At 42.9% G+C, this 12,680-nt stretch overlaps 1 pseudogene; it reads right to left on the bottom strand.

The window, feature by feature from the left end:
- LOC132245623 (leucine-rich repeat transmembrane neuronal protein 4-like) overlaps positions 1–12,680 on the bottom strand; it is an 85,160-nt pseudogene that overhangs the window by 55,647 nt on the left and 16,833 nt on the right.

Raw genomic sequence — 12,680 nt, 5'->3', positions numbered from 1 at the left:
GCAGGTTCAGAGTCCACTGAGGAGCCAAAATAAAGATGGTTTAGAAAAGTATTGCATTTCCCTCTCACACTAAAATTTGCTTGTTTTTAGTGCGGACTAAAAGTGATCTCCTCAATCCACACAACACAAGCTGAGCCCACGTCACAGAGATAGGCCTGAACAGCAAACTTCAGATTTACTCAAGAGCAGTCTTAGAAGGCTTTTAGAAAGGTCTGGATCACAATTTTTTGTTCATATCCCTCTCTACTAGTAGAATAGGAGGGATGGATTTGTAGACACACAAAAGAATAAAATTAATGGTGCTAATGGGAACGTGAAACAATGAATTAAATGACCTAAAATGATGCTGCAATTATTTCATTCACCACTACTAGTGATTACAAAATCATAATGCAAGAGTCTTTTGACCTTTAAAACAAATGACACAGTATTTTACAAGCCAAGCAAAGCAGCCTTCCTAAAAATCCAGGGAAGGGAAGGGCAAAAGTCAAGTGCTATCATTAACTGCATCATTATTTTCCAAAATAAACGTGCAACCTTCACCTCCGTAGCAGTGAATGGCATCATTGGGGCTGCTCTTATTAAGCTGCAATCACTGCGCTATCATTGTGGTGCTGATCAGGAAAAAGAAACACTTCGGGATACACTAGAGGATGCGTTTATTTCCCAGTGTCTCCAAGGTGAATTGTGCATGTATGGGTTTTTGAGGAGGAGAAGGATGGTTGGTGATACTGGAAACAACAGGGATAATAAGTGCATTGCTCTCAAGAAACCTGTTTAACACCCTAGCAGGCATCATGGATGAAATCCTCCTGGCCACTCTGAACTCAAAGCTCCCATTGATTTTTTAACAAGGCCAGACATTCAGATGCCGAAGTAAGAGAAAAGGCATGGAATCGATCCCGGAAAAGGAGAGGGGGGAAATTGTGAAATCTTTGCTCAGGAAAGACACTCGTGGACTCTGCTGAGCTTTTTGCCCAAATGAGGAGTTCAATACTAGGACCTGCATAAAGTACAGACCGAAGTTGATCAATGTAAATCAACTTCAACTGGAGTTTGGAAACAAATGCCTTAAGTCAAGAAGCAATGTTTTCGGAGCAAGGAGAGTAGCTTAATTAGTCTTGCCCCAGAGGGCAAGAATCTCTACACATTGAAAATGAGCTCCAGCCCCAGATAGCTGAAAAAGAAATGGCTATGCTAAAGAATTTGGAGAAATTATATGACCATTGTTGAGAATAAATTCCCACTTAAGGTGTGCACAAATGTACACACACACTTCACTTTTGCCAAACCTAACTGAAGTTGAATGTGGAAGAACTGAAACTGATTGCTTGTTGCATTGGGCTGGAGGGAAAACAGAGTAACTGTTACTAGAACATTTTAGACTTAGGCAATAGGTGACAGTCATTTATGTGCAGGGACTATTAGAAGCAGCAGCAATGTCACCAATCCAATTTATCACCACCAATGAAGAACACTCAGCTGAACCTACAAGATTAAAAAGATTTTTTTTATTATTCTGAGCAAAAAAAGTAACAAAAAACAAAACCAAACAAAAAACACCCAGGAGTCTCCCTGCAATGGAAGTATCTGATGGAATTTAAGGTTAGTGTGAAATATTAAATACAGGGAATTTTTAATGTTGCATTCAAGGAATATTGATGCTTACATAATGCATGACAAAGTATTTAGTAATGCACCATGGTATAAACAAGCTGGGATAAAGGGAACCAGTCATCCCATGCTCATTAAACTGTGTTGATCCCCAATCACTTGGGAAATGCTAGTTTAGTGCTGTGACCTTTGGTAGACATTACTGCAGCCCAAACACCTCATAGCCACAGGTGCAGGTGTGAGACGGGAGATGCATGTACAGACAGACTGAGTCTGAACTATGTACTGTGCGCATTGTTACTTATTTCCAGGACCTATCATGTGTTTTTCTTTACAAGAATGCAACAAAAGCTTATATTGTATCAAAGTGCCACAAACTAGAACAGCGGTTCCCAGTCTGTGGCATACATACCACCAGTGGTATGCAGACAACCTGTCAGTGGTACGTGTTAACAGACTTATTATAATTATATGCAAAAATTTGCTGGTGGTACTTAAGGGCGAACTGAGAAATTTGCTGGTCATACTTAAGGTCATTTCATTTTAAATTGGGGGTGCGCAATCTGTCAGAGTTTGGGAACCGCTGGACTAAAGGAGGCAGTCCTGGAGTTGGGACTTTGAAGACTTGCACTTCTACTCCAGGCTGTGCCACCAACTGAGTGGCCTTAGTTGTGTTGCCTCCCTTCTCTGTGCCTCAGTTAAGAACACAAGAGCTGCCATTTACTGGGTCATGGGTCCATCTGACCCAGTATACTCTCCCAGACAGTGGCAGAGTGCATGCTGAAAGGGAGAGTGAGCAGGGTATGACCAGGGTTTTTTCCCCATTGTTCTTCTCTCACTTGCAGCCTCCAGCATTTAAGGTCTAGCAAGTTCTGATTCGGAGGCTGCACCCCAAACTCCTGTGCTCAATAGCTATGGATGCACCTCCAAGAATTTGTCTCATCCCTGTTTAAATGTGGCTAAACTGCCAAAAGATGCTATGCAAGCTGACAGTGAGTTCCACACATGAATTACACACGGTGTTAAAAAGAACTTCCTTTGTCAGCTTCCCCTGCTCACAGTGGGATCTCAGTACTCACCTCCCTTCTGCTTCGATGTCTACTACTAAGGGAAAGCTCAGCATCTTGATTATCTTTATATTATTAATACAACAAAGACAGAGAGAAAGAGAGAGAGGGAGAATAGGCCTTACTAGGAGCTTTATTCTGGCATTGTTTGCTCTTTCCCCTGAACAGCCCCACCTTCCAAAATAAAGGATAACATGATGGACATGGTATACAGCTGTTAATAGTTAATAAAACAGAAGTATTATGTGGTATAGCATATGCTTTAACCTTATTTCACATAATACAAGTAGAGTGTTCTGTCATCCTAAGCAACTAGAATATTTTGGTTAATATTTTCTGTTCAAGTCTCCCTTTGTTGAAATGATTTTAGTAAGTGCTTGACTTTTGGTTATGATTTTCTTTTCTTTTTTGGATTTGAGGTTATAGTTCTATAATTTTAAAACCAACTGTCTGTGAAAGTCTCTAGATTTTGGAAGACTATGAATACACTTTATAATATAAACAGCATACAAGCTAATATTCTGGTTTGCTTTGGTGACAATGTGTAGCCTGGCATTGTGATGTAACTTGTCTAGCTCAGAGCTGACTTAGGATGTGTTCAAACTGAGCCTTTAATTCAAGTACTGTATTAATTATTTTACTTAAAAATTAGCTGAGTCATTACTTTGTCTTAAATGCCTCCTTTTAACCTACATTTTAAGATAGCAGCTTGCAAATCACTACCACCTGGTGCTGATCAGGGCCGGGATAGCCACCTCACCAATCTTAAAAAGGCTTTCACCCAGCAAGGACACTCCTCCAGAGAGGTAGATCACACATTTGAAAGAGCCACCTGGATACCATGTGATGAACTGCTGCAGTACAGAAGAAAAACACCCACAAATTGCACACCGCTGGTGATGATGTATCACCCCTCCCTTGAACCTGTACGGAAAATCCTCAAAAAATTGCAACCCATACTAGACAGAGACCCTATTCTTAAAAAGATCTTCCCAGAGCCACCCATTCTAGCCTTCAAACAAGCACCGAACCTCGCCAACCTCATCACCAGAAGCAAACTTCCTCAAGCTCAGAACACACCAAAAGGATCCAGACTGTGCCAGGACAAGAAATGCAAAACCTGCCAACACATCTCCACCACCCCACTATTACTACACCCCACAACAGAGCCATCAGCATCCCGGGATCTTACAGCTGGCACCTCCAGGAATGTAGTATACCTCATCCAATGCACTAAATGCCTTAATGGAAGATATGTAGGAGAGACCAAACAACAACTGTGCACCAGAATGAATGCATGCCGGAAATCCATCAAAGACAGAAATACCCAATTACCGGTAGGGGCACATTTCTCACAGGAGGGCCGCTCTCTCTCCAATCTCTCAGTCCTGATCCTCAAGGGTAACTTACACAACACTTCCCAGAGACGAGCCTATGAGCTCCATTTCATCAACCTGCTGGATACTAGAGATCATGGACTAAACATAGACATTGGATTTTTGACACATTATAATCTGCCTGGCAACTGAAACCCCAGCCCAGCCCCTGGCTTCCTTACTTTTCATTCCATCCAGGAATGGCACACACCAACTGCTGCAACTTCCTTAGCCTGACAAAGGGTTTTTGAACCCGAAAGCTTGCTTAATAACTATTCTCCAACCACTTGGGCTGGTCTAATAAAAGATATCAAATTCACCCAAGGAACCTTGTCTCTCCTTTTTAAGGCACTTGTGCAAATGATTCCTAAGTTCCCCTAACTTAATTTTAATTTCCACTTCAAGAATTACCTTTTGGGGCAAGTACTTTGTACATCCTCCAAGTCCAAAGTTTTCCCTCCTCTTAAACTTTTACCATGCATAAAATATGAAGCAGTACACAACACAGAAACAGCTGCTTTGCTGCTCTGCTTACCAAGTTGCATTGCTTTTGCTGTTTGTTGGCACAAGGGACCCAGCACAGTCAGCTGACACCACACCACCTCAAGTTTAGTCACAATTTCTAGTCCAGGATTACAAAATAAATCTTTGTTACAGTGAAACAAGAGGACAAAGCAGTAAAAGGTAGCAGTGAAAGTTTGCTGTTCTTATCAGCACTAACTATAAAGGTGGAAGGCCAATTCCTTCTTACATCTGTGTAAATCCACAATAATTCCAGGGTACTGGTCTCAAGTTGGAGTTACACCTAATTTAACAGGAGTACAGATGAGGACAGATGTGGCCCAGCAGACAGCATTCAGAACAGGAGATCTTTTCAGAAGCAGTGTTGCATTAACATGCAGGATTACCATGCATACACATACACATAAATAACATATTCACAAAACCCAACACCTTAATTCTATACAAAACATAAAGAGCTTTGGTTGTCAGGCCCAAATATTTGACTTTTATGTTGCAAAGCACATTTCTTTTACATTAGAAATTTCATTCAGCTCTAACTATTTCAATTCGGGGAGATGTGCAATGGGATATCTAGTCCAGGAAATAACCAATTGGTTTCTGCTTACCCAATATCGGAGCACCATTTCCACTCCCTCTCTGGATCTGAAGTTCTGTCCCACTCTGGCTTGCAACACCGAGCTGAATATCCAAGTTCAAAGTCAGTCTGCCGTTTACAGCCTTTGTGCTTCCAGTTGCAGTAAGTCTGGAAACACACAAATGTTACATCTCAGCTCTGTGTTCTTGGGCAACCCTGGCACAGGACACAGCCTGTCTGACTCACAAAGGACTCACCCCCTCCCCTTCCCTCCTCTACATAAATGAAACTGATTAAGATGCAGTGAGAGACACACCTAAGACCCTCCAGATAAGGGTGACAAGAGTGAAACAACTGCCCTAGGTCTCATTTGCATCCGAGATGGAACCAGATGACCATTCATTTACATGAGAGATGGAGAACAGAAAGCCTGAAGCAGAGACTGCAGTGAATTCTGGGACCAGAGAAGCAGGAGAGCGCTGAATGATGGGGAATCTGTGCTTCCAATGTTAATCAACTCATGTTCACATACACCCAGCTCAGCATTTATCAGACCAGTTCTAATCTGGATTTGCTAAGGACTTCCCCCCCCAGACACACACACACACACAGCTCTAAATTTAATAGGCATCTCGGGCCGTACATTCCCCGGTCCCACTATGGGAGGCCTATTTAAACTTGATTGACTAAAACTCGGTTGCCAGATTAGGGAATGCTGAGGCAAGAGACCGAGTCAGACGGGGTACGGGCAACATTTGAACAATGGTTAAGGGTTCATCACAGCATCCAGCCTGCTGGAGCCCTAATCCCAGGTGTTGTCATACTTTTCCCAAGATGACTGGTGGGAGTCCTCTCCACAAAAGGTTATGAGCACCCCAATAATTGTCTTAAGTCTGTTAAAAGACCATAGTAAAATCTGGAAAAGTCATGCTAAGCTGAGGCTTGTGCACAACAAGTAAAAATCCAAAATCCTGATGCTGCAAGCTATCTATTGTTCCTGAAGAAACCATGAGATATTCCATCAGTATATCTGCCATCCATAGGAATTTCAAGCTGGCTCCCAAGTATTTGGTTACTCCCTAATCTTAAGTGTTTCCTGATTATCAATCAGTTTCCTGAGATGTTCCAAACCAGATAACCCCTTGTCAATAGAAAAGACAATGATTTACACTACTGAGGGTGCTTCGAAGCAGCTGAACTGAGGGTATAAAAATCTGTAAAAAGTGTGTGCGCTTCAAGGAAAAGAAGCAGCAGGAGGAAGGAAGAGAAGAAGGAGGAGGAAAGGAGAAGGAGAGGAAAAGGAAAGAAGAAGAAAACTCCTGTGCTGACACCATCCCCTGTCGTTCTTGGGACGCTGGAAGAACAGATCATCTCTCTCTTCAAGGATTGTGCTACGGACTGTGCCTGTCAGCTTTGCAGCCTGAGTACCTTGGACTAGGTAAGATCCCAGCGCTTGCTCTCTCTCTCTCTCTTCTCTCTAAGCATAACCTTCTGAACCTGAACTGTATTAGTTAAGCTTGAGCTAAATTTCCCCAAATACTTAGTGAAACCAGGGTAGTATTGTCATTGTGTTTGTTTTTCTTTTGCATGTCTATTACTACTAGTAACATTATATATTTCATATGCTTAGCAATAAATAACTTTTATAGTCAAACTGGTAGTAATTGGGTATATTTTTCCTTCTCTGCTTCTCTTTCCTCCCGTGCTCTGCAGCAACACTTCTTTTACCTAAGCTAAAGATCCCTGTGAAGCCCAAAAATATTGTGGGGTCTGCTCATCAAGAGGCCAAAGATTGGGACGTGCTGAGTTTGAAACACATAAGGGGATCAGCTTGTACAGGCTGATTGACCCAGTTTGACTCAGCCGTGCCCTTATGAACTGAATGCTGGCCCATGAGGGTGTCAGCTGGACACCCAGCTGGATTCAGAGGGATTCTGTTTACCTGTGTGCTTGTGTCTGACTGCATTTTATTGTTGCTCTTATGAACTGATTCTTGGCATATGAGGGTGTCAGCCTGTCCATGCTGATCAGCCCGGCCAGGTCAGGTGTGTCACGTTAATTTGTGTATGTTTGTGTGTATGACTGATTTGGTGACTGGAAGAACCCAGTCCCATTGAGATTGAGTCCTGCAAGATAGCTCCACTGGGGGTGAGAGCTTGCAGAAGGGAGAGATACAGCTCCGTATAGTAACACAAGCAGCACATTGACAAAATCACCAGGACCCTAGAAACTATCCTTAATAAATGAGCACACCCCAAAGTAATGGGCAAATTTGGTAACACAAACCACAACTTCCCTATTAATTTGCATTAAGATATCCAGCACTCAGGATCTCTCTGTTCTGTGGAAATGCTTTTCCTTCTCTTGCCCAGTCACTTGATTTTTCTTTTACAGATCAGTTACTAGATTTTTCCTTTTTCCAGACATTTCCTCAGGCATGAATCAGGGGATCGAATGTGTTTGCAAGCACGCATTACATCACCATTCTAATAATTGAGTAAGAGTTTGCTACTAAAATTGGGAATTACTTTCTTGAAATGGTTTGTGCTAAGAGTGTCTCACGATTCTCTCCAGCATTGGGCCTGACCCTGAACTAACTTCCATGCATAGAGATGTTTGCAGCATTGCCAACATGGATGGTTCAAACTCATGAGATTTACAAATGATTTGGGTTTGGTTTTTTTTCATTGGCCGCCAGTTGTTTTTTTTCAGCTGATAGGGTACATGTGGGTCATATTGTCAGCTTTTCTTAACAACAACCAGGAAGGGTGTTCTCCCATACAAACATGATTCCAGGCATCCTGGCTTTAAAGGAACATGACAGTTCACCAGGGATCCTAGTTTTCTGTTTAGTACAGAAAAATGCAGATTTTCTCATTTTAAGAGCAAGACCTGGCAGAGCAGGGTGAGGAAGCCCAGTGAGCCCCATGCCACCATGGTGAGGCACCCCCTGTCTGCCTGGCAGCAGCAGGGGTGGCACCTTGGAGTTGTGTCCCCCACTGCTGCCAGGTGGGCAGGGAGCACCTTTCCATGATGGTGTGGGGCTCATGGCAGTGGCACCAAGCCTTCTATCCCACCCTGCCAGATCCCGCCCAAGGACCAAGGAGGCCCCCAAGGGGAGGTCAGCAGAGTGGGAAGCCCCGAGCCTACAGCTGCCAGCCTGCATCTGCATGCCCTCATGGGCTCTGCTCCATCCGTGCCACCCATGGGGAGGGGGAACTGGGCTCCGCACTCTGTTCAGGTCACAGCAGCCCCTGACTCCCATGGTTGGCAGCCAGTGCTCAGGCACTGTTGGTGGGGGGCAGAGGCTTCAGACCTGGGTTCCCAGCCCCATAGCCCTGGCAGCTTGCCCCCCCCCCCCCGCCCCATCCCTCTCTTGCAGGGCTGGGGGGTGCAGGGGCTGTGGGTGGGGAGTGAGGAGTACCAGCAGGGCCAGGGGCTGTGGCTTGGGAGTGAGGGTTAATAGCATGAGCTGTGTACTGGCCTCTCAAGGCTGCTCACTGCCACAAAGCAGCTGGGGAGGACAGCTGCAGCTGGACCTGCATTCTGGTGAAGGAAAGGGGCAGGGGAAGCTCTGATTTTCCATGATAAGAAACCCAAAATCAAATGCTAGAATTTATAGGAATTTAGAATTTATTTTTTTATAGTGATTGAGACACTGGTAGGCTTCCAAACTGCTTTAAAATTGTAAATATATCAATAAAACATTGTGTTCAAGTGATACACACACACACACACACGGCTACACATATGCATATACAAATATAGTGGTGGTCATTTATATCAAGGGAAAACTTAAATTTTAGGTTTTTAACTAGAGAATTTGCTATTTTTAATCAGAGAGTTTGCAACTTTTAAACAGAGAAAAGCAGAATCCCTGGAGATTATGACACTCGCATTAAAATCAAGAGTTAGTGGCACTGCCTCTGTGGCTGCAGGAACTCATTTCAGGATCTTCATGGATTTTGCTGCTTACTGTAGTATCTAGAAGAGAGAGATCACGTAACAATTTCTAGATAATCAGGGATCCAAGTTGGGCTAATGGGCTTTCTTAAATTATTTATATGCTATTCAGGTCTTGGTGGTTGGAAATCATTATTCTGATGTATTTCACTATGTCAATCTCCACCAAGGTTTCACAAAGATTATGCCATTCCTACTTGCAGGCTTCAAATGCAGAAAAGGGCAGGATCCTGAATGAATGTAATCTTGTACACTAGTCATTTTTGGCAATTAAAATAACGACTTGTGGCCAGTGACAGCTAATATAAATTAGAGCAGCCTGCTGGGGACTAGGCTTGGTACCTAGCTATCTCAGGAAATAAAAATGTGAAGCTGAACTTTCTGCTGGTTTTGCATTTTCCGCCTCAATTATGTTAGATCTGGGCAAGACTGGGGGCTTTTGCCCCAACAGTCTGATCAGGCACTATTGTTTCAATTTTATTCTAAATAGAAGAGACTAAATATTACTTGAATGCAAATTTATCCCACAAGCTAGATATAAGATGCTGGCAATCACTATGCACCATCATATGTAACCAGGGACCTACCTAAATCACAGTTTCACAGATTTTGCAGAACCCGCAAAAAAAAAAGTCCAGGATTGCTAGGAAATCTGGTATTGGTTGTGATTTCCTGCAAAATTAGCCCCCTCCATCCCCCCACAAAAATACCAGTAGATCATTGATGTAACCAACCAGATTGGTTACATCTCCTTGTCATGTAACCAGATGTTACGTCTTCTGAAGATGTTACATCTTCTTGAGATGTAACCAAGAAGAAGAGCTGGCCAGATGACATTTACATCTTAGGATACCCCAACAAGATACAAGTAACGTTCACCCTGAACCAAGATGGTCACATCAAGGAGATGCAACCAAGCAACCACCACCAATTAGTGGTGAGGGGTGGGGTCACCAAGGCCCCTCTGCCAATCAGCAGTGAGGGGTAGGGCTGTCGCAAAATGCCCACAAAGTCAGCTCGGTGTGCTGCAAGCTGTGACAAACCCTTTGTCTCACTGCTATTAATGCAGGTCCCTAGACATAACACAGCTTAAAATACTTGCTATTCATCTCTGATTTAGCAGGTTTAGATCTATACAGTTCTCCTGCACCAACTGTTAAGGAAAGTCACTTATTAGTAGGAAGCGCTAGAGCTCTTGAGATGCTCTGGGTGACACTTGCTGTCATTAGCATGATCACAACCATTATACAGAAAAACGAACTAGTCATAACTACAAGGGGTAAGTGTAACAGCAGTATTTCCATTCATTTACTCAGCTAGAAGCTGGCAATTCTCTTTTATTTATAAATAGTCACCCCAAAGGAATGCATTTGTCCATATTTCAATAATATGATTAGGCAAATGCACTTCTCTATTCCTGGATGGTGAACTATTCTGGATGTCATTCCACATTGGGTGTATTTGGAAGAGTGAAACACAAGCTGAATGCTCTAGATGAGGAATAAGCTTCTTTTTATGGAGAGCTATATGTCATGTCATATAGGATTGATGGCATTTAGAAATGGAGCCATATATCTTCATGAGAGCAGATATGTTATAACGTGGTTCAGTAGCACAATCAACAGTTTTAAACACTGACAGAAGAACAGCAAGACAAGTTTGTTTTCCAGTGTTGCCACCAATTCTTGTTCTGACCTTTACCAACCCCCTTGGACAACCTGGGCCTTAATAAGTGAGGAAAACTATGTTTATCACAGACATGCTGTGTTTTCAGTCTCATTGATAACAGTCTAATTCACCAATGCATTTAAACATTTCTCTGACATAAAATGCATGGATAGTCCTATTAATTTCAGTGGGATTGCTAAAAATAGGTGGAAGCCTACCTATCTTTCTGAATCAACTTAAAAGCAATGTCTAAACCAACATTTCCCAACTGGTGTGCTGCGGCACACCGGTATACCATCTACCAGGCATGTCCAAATGTGCCGCATCATTTTGGGCTGGAGCCAAGCCCCCTGCCATGCCCCAGCCAGCCAAATGGGGAGAATAGCTCCAGCCAGTGATTCAAGTGCTGCGCCACCTGCTCCACACCCTTGGGAGAGAGGCCACATAAGTGTGCCATGTGGTGAAAAAGGTTGGGAAACACTGGTCTGAACCTCAGCTATAATGAGAGTAATGCTGTCAGCCTATTCCAAAGCAAAGAATAGCTGTCACCATGACAGGTATGAACTGCAGTAGAAAGAGCAAATTTTATAGGGCATGAAAGAGGATTGCTTTGTCTTGTGCAGATCGATCACGTCCTGTCTGTACCAGTGGTTGAGGGCATACATCCAAGACTAGCAAAGGTGTGCTAGGCACTTAAGTGACTGAGTTGATGTTGAATGATAGATGCTGCTGGGACTTTGTGTCATCCAGGATGTCAGGACACAGAGCCCTGTCCAGAGGTCTTATTAGTTTCAATCTAGGGTTTGAACTTAACTAGAAGGCCACATAGGGCATTATAGGATTGTTTCTTGTTGCTCTTCTCTTTGCAAAACATTGCAAAGGGGACAACAGTAAACTATGGAACAGAGCCAGTACCCTTACTCTCACTGGGTTGTACCTAAACACCAAAAACCATCCCGAACAAACCAAAGTATTAGCATGCGATTTATGCTGCTCTATGATTAGGGTTCCCAGCTGTTATCACAATGCAAATGATCAGACAGTCAAAATAACCTGGTGAGCATGGGGCAAGTGCAGTTTCAACACCTTAGTTTGTCAAGGGGAGACATTTGCATTTCTCTTAATTGGAAAATGTATTGAATTAATTTGTTATCACACTGTAGTGAAAATAATAACTGTTTAAAAAAAATCTTTTTCTGCAAGAAAATAACAGCATATTAAAATGGCCTTTATTTATTTATTTGTTTTTTTTTACAGGCATCTGATCCCAGCAGTATTTCCTTCCTGAGTGCAGAGGAGCTGGACCCAGTGATCTGTAAGGTCCCTTCCAGCCTCTAACAACTACAAACCTATGAAAAAAAGCTGATGAGATAAGTAGGTTATTTTACTTTAATAAAGAAGGAGTTTCATGATGAGCTGCTGCTTATTCAAAGTGGTTCAATCATCTCTAATTACCATTGTCACTGGTGACTTTTTGTTGCAAGGAACTTAAGCCAGGATTGGGGTCTTCCATGATGCCCTGTACAAACTGATGAAGATGCAACCTGGCACTGAATATTGAACAATCCTACAAAAGTATTACTGGATTTATTGGCCCATTCCAGCTTATATTCCTTTCATCATGAGGAACCATGATTTTCTCAGGGGAAAGGCAGCACAGTCTATTTGATATGCCGATAGAATAAAAGCTCATAAATAAGGCTGAGATCCTGGCCCTGACATTAAGCTCAGATGAGTCACTTCACCTCCCTGCCCCTCCTGTTCTCTTATGTATTTAGTTGGAAAGCTCTTTAGGGCAGGGATCATCACCCCATATTTGCCCAGCACTTAAAACACTGGGGCCCTGTGCTCCTGCTAGGCTGATAATATTTCTCCCCTTTGGCAAAAGTCCTT

Source organism: Alligator mississippiensis, chromosome 15 (genome assembly GCF_030867095.1).
Source record: "Alligator mississippiensis isolate rAllMis1 chromosome 15, rAllMis1, whole genome shotgun sequence".
In the NCBI taxonomy this organism is placed as follows: Eukaryota; Metazoa; Chordata; order Crocodylia; family Alligatoridae; genus Alligator; species Alligator mississippiensis.
This window is presented reverse-complemented; position numbering and strand designations above follow the sequence as displayed.